We start from the raw sequence: 5405 nt of genomic DNA, 5'->3' as shown, positions 1-5405 counted from the left end.
TTTGACCGCAAAGAGTCCAAAATTAGATTTTTAATGTGATTTTAGCCACTCCTTTCTTTGGAGAAAACACAAATATTACACTCTCAATGATGAACTTTTTGTTTTCTCGAATCAGGGTGTATTGTATTCGGGGCAGTATTCTATTAAAAGTTTGCAAAAAGTTATGAGCCTTTACCTATGAAAGCCCTGGCGGAACTGAAAGTATTGATTTTATTATAGATTTTATTTTTACTTTTTTTTATCTGGTTGTCTCGAGATAACTCAGGATAGCTGAGAACTAACAAATATCTCAAAAAACAAAACACAATTTACCAAGTAATAAATGTATGGATGCTTGTCTGTTTAGGGTTTCTGTATCACGGGGGAGTGAAATTAAGCCTCATATTTCTAGTGGGGGGGTTTCGAGGGGGAGGCTGGCAGTGGGGGTCACAGGAAGGGTGGAGGTGAGGATTAGGGGGCAACAATGAGTTAAATGTTCCCTCTTCAGACCGGGCAGAGGCCGCAGCATCCCCCCAGTGTCCATAATTTGTCTGGAATAATTGAGTGTGGCTCTCTGCTGGCTCTGTGCGGGCCTGAGGTGAAGGGGCTCTCCACTGAGTGGAGGACCCTCGCTGTCAGACAGGAATCTGAAGAGACCTCCCAAGAAACCCTCAGCGGTGAGACCCTGCTGCTCCTCTCAGCCCTGAAACGGAGCGAGAGGAGAGCGAGTGTGTTCACGTCTGACATGCTGTGGTGACACGGGACACGACAACACACTGACTGGGATGACTTCAGTGATCTCTTCTCAACATGTGAGGGCACTAAAAATAGATTGTAAATTTGTATATTTGGTTTAAATTTCGTTACGTTAACCAATGAACAGTGGAAGACAAAAAATCAATGGTACACTTATTGAATCCCAGGTGAGGATGGAAATGGAGTGTGAATTGTGTTTCATCAGACCCTGAATGTTTAGGTCATCCTGCATGGGACTGATGGTCCAATGGTTTAATATTTATTTAAGTCAAGTGCTGCCATCTAGTGGAAAGACAATACAATACAAAAAGACAGACAATCCCCCACAGCTTCAGCTACATTACCTCCTTTAAAAAGATTTAAACTACGATTCCCTCCTATAAAACCCACGCATGATTATTCTAAAAAAGCAACTCTAGAAAAAAGTGCTGAATCTTTAAAATGCAACACCTATTTCATGAGAAGGAGAGTAAGAGAATCGTCAGATATCCAGAGTCCTTTAAAAATGTCTAAATCGAGCAGCTACATTATGAGGCATTGGAACTTTACTCTGACGGTGATGACTCTTTTTCAAAGAGTGACATTGTCACTTTTTAAACTGTAACGGTATAAATGTAAGCTGGTGCAATCTTTAAAAGCCTGTATTATTGTTTGATACATGGCTGCATAGATGATCCAGTAAGTCATGTGGAAATATTGGAGCTTGAAGATAGACCTGCGCGCTTAATGTGAGTGCTCAGCTTTAATATAAATGTTAAAGATACGGGATACGGTTTATAAGGCCCTTTCCTCCATCGAGGTACGGGGCATTCAGTTTCACAGGCAGTGGTCTTGCTAATAGGCCAGATAGGGCCTGGCTATTGAAAGCATGTTAGAGCCAGAAATGCAACAACTACCCAAAATGTAACAACACCCTGAAATATAATAACTGGTCAATAATGTAACAAAATGTTGAGCCCAAAACGTAGTAACATTTTGCCATGTCACAAGTTGTTACATTATTAGGAGAAACATATTTTGCCTGATAATGTAACAAAAAAGTTAGCATTCTGTATTTTGTAACATTATCGACCAGTTTTATATGATTTATAAAATTTCAGGTGGTTGTTACATTTCGGGCTCTAACGTGACTATACTCAAAAAATGATAATCTTAAAATTATAAAAGTCTCAGGTAGCCAGTGAAGTAAAGTCAGGACAGGTGTAATGTAAATAGTAAATGGATTTGAGCTTGTATCACTGTTCTGGTCTTCTGACTGCTCAAAGCGCTTTTACACCATATGTCACACCTACCCATTCACACTATATTGACCATCAGAAGTAACTAATCCCATTCATACACATTCATACGCCACTGGCGCAGCAGGAGAATAATTCAAGGTTAAGTGTCTTGCCCAAGGACACTTTGGACATTGTGGGAGCTATAGATCAAACCCTCGACTTTCCGGTTAAGAGATGAGGACCCTACCAACTGGATCACAGTCGCATACATTACAATAGCCAAGTCTGGAAAAAATACATGTATTTGACTGTGAGTTACTACTTTTTTTGTGGGGGCAGCTGTAGTTCAGTCTGTAGGGACTTGGGGTTGCACCAGAGGGTCGCTCACATCGAGGTTGGTCTGGAGCTGGAGAGGTGCTCTGGCTTGCTCTCTGCGTAGCAGTGTGCTACGCTAAGAGTTCTGACATCTCTCCACTAATGCTTGTCCATAGATCCTATTTGTGCGCGTGTGTATTTCATTTATTTCCTATACTTGTGTGTGAGAAGCATGTCTCTCAATTACAGATTGTACTCTGGAATTTCCCTCAGGGATTAATAAAGTGTGTTTAAAAAAGCAACATCATGCTGGATTAAGGATGACGTCAAACCTTGAGCTTGAAACAATAAACTCATTACAAAAATGTAAAGTAAGAGACAACTAAAAAGAGATTGACAAGGACGAACATATAATGATAGACTTACGGTGACCTCTGCTGGCCATTACTAACAGCATATGTTAAGGGAACGTTAGCATTCTGCTTTACTTTTAAAACCAAGACAGTTTCTGTTTATGGCACAGGTAAGTCCTCCAAACTTGCTATTTAACCTCGGTGACATGCTATATCAGACAAATGACACGCCTGTTACAGTCCCACGCAGGATCACATTTATTGTCAGAGCCTTTAACAGGCTTGCTGTCAGGATATAAAAATATCAGTTGCCCACATACAACTAATTCTGTGAGCTTCACAGATGATGACCCACAGTAATTTGGGATGCACAATAATGGTTGTTCTTTTAGATGTTATGACTTTATGTGAGAGGTCGGGGGATAGAGTGGGACATCATGGAGAGTGAGAGGGGAATGACATGCAGGAGAGAAGTCATATATTGGATACTGACCCAGGCCGTCTACTTCAAAGGAGATTTCTGATGCTGTTGGGACAGACAATTAAGTTAATCTATCTATTCATGTATCTTTAAGGATGACAGCCTCTGTCACCCTATGGGGCGGCAGTAGCTCAGTCTGTGGTGACCTATTGGGAACCAGAGTCGCTGGTTGCAGACCAAAAATCTGGAAATTGGTCTGGTAGCCCCCCCCCCCCCCCCCCCCCCCCCCCACACACACACACACACACACACACACACACACACATGCATGATTTCACAGAGTGTAAAAATAGAACTTTGGGGATCAATAAATGAAATCTTCTTCTATGATGTACGATCATGTTTGAATCAGTCTTTGAATCAGTGGTTTAGCAGTAAGGTAAAGACTGGAAAGCTTGACTTTCAAAATACATGTCTTGTTTTAAATATGACCAAGGCCTGCTACAGGTCAGTAACACTCTCCTGAATGATAAACACAGCTGCACACATACGTCCCTGCAGCTGTGTGCCACAGATCGACTGTGTGGGTATGTTTGTGTAGCACCTTTAGTTGTGTGTGTGTGTGTGTGTGTGTGTGTGCACTCAGTAACCTGTGAAGACATTTATGTCATCTCTTCTTGTTTGTGTTTACTCGGCCTATCACAGCGCTGTCCTTCACCTTAGGCTGCAGATGGGTGGAGGTGAGGAGGTGTCACATCATATTTCTAATGACCAGAGCAGCATGCTCTCTGGGCCCAGCATGCTCTCTGGGCCTCCTGATGACGCAGGCAGAAACCCTTCTTTTGAAGTTGTCCACTTGCTTTGTCTCTCAGATAACCTTCATGACACACGGGCAGAGGTTCCTTAGGTTCACTGTGGTCATGTGAGGACACCTGGCTCAGTTACATGTAAGACCTAAAGAAGCATACAATCAAACCACATGAAAATCATAAAGCTCAACAGCTTTAATATTTCAAGTGTCTGCTGCATCTAGATAAAACCTCTCATTACTAAAGCTTTACAGAGTCTCCTAATATCTACCGTCTAAAGCGCTCAGAGGTTAATGATAATTTACAAGAAGAGCCAGTTTAGATTATAAACATCTCTACCGGCAGAGGAGGGTTTCCTCGAAAAGCTTTTGTGAAGAACATTGGCCAGAGTTTTGCATGTGTGACAACACCGCATAAGGCTGATTGTTGGTTTCTTTAAAAAAAAAACAAGAAAAAACAGGAAGACACAAAAACTTGCTACAAGAGTTTGGATGGCTGCTGCAGTTTAAAAGAGTGTTTGATTAGTGGGAATTGAAAGTTTACTTGTCTTAACACGCCTCTATTGTGGTTTAGAAAACACAGAATAAGCTAGAGGAGGGTGCTGCAGTACCCAAGATATTATTGGATTTTTTTGTACGGGTCACCAGTGATATCCGGGGATGCATAAAGACAATACAAACTGCAGTAACCCTGTGCTGTTGAACGCTCAATACATGAACCTTGAATCTATCAACTGAGATAGAGAACCCTGGAGGTTGGATTCTCTTATCTGTTGGAGTCTGGCCAGCATGTCTCTTGAAAGTGAAAGCTCTTCATAAACATGTTTTTTAAAGATCTCTGACCTTTGCATGATGTGTACTGTACTTTCACAGAGTCTTATAAACAATCATTCAGGTCAATGGATCCTCGTACATAACTGATTCTACTCTGTCAAGTCTGCAAAAGTTCGCCTTTGATGTGAAGATCAGGTTCTCCTGGTTTTTTTAAAACCAAAACAAAAGACTTCTGCTGAAACTCGCGTGCATACAAACCTGATACAAACAGTGCAGCTGCCATTTGCACAGCTGTGTTTCTCTGGAGTCCTGCCAGGAGTTGTGATTCCACCTATGCTCTGCAGCAACACAACACATTCAGCACATACACAGTGAGAGCCTTCATTAAGGAGGTCACTCTTTTTATTTCTGAAATTCTAATGCAGGGTTGAATTGTTATCACTCATATTAAGTTTGAGCTTGCTATAAGGTTCATATTTCAAGGTAACTGTAATATTACTTCAGAAGCTGATTTTAGATAGTGATACGATTCTGAATGTTTTGATTTTCCTGCAATACAGATCTTTGCTTCGATTTAAACGCAGTTTGCAATGATCAACGTTAACACTGAGGGCCTGATTCTCAAATGATTGTGCACGTGACCAAAGCACACAATATTTTTAAATTTGGTGCACAAAATATACAAATAAATAACTTGGGCAATGGAAATAAAAAATAAAAAAAACTCTTCAGTGTCATCACACCTCCTCTTTCCAGGAAGCAGCATCACTGGACTTAGA

Source organism: Symphodus melops, assembly GCF_947650265.1.
Source record: "Symphodus melops genome assembly, chromosome: 3".
Classification (NCBI taxonomy): domain Eukaryota; kingdom Metazoa; phylum Chordata; class Actinopteri; order Labriformes; family Labridae; genus Symphodus; species Symphodus melops.
Note: the sequence above shows the minus strand (reverse complement) of the source record.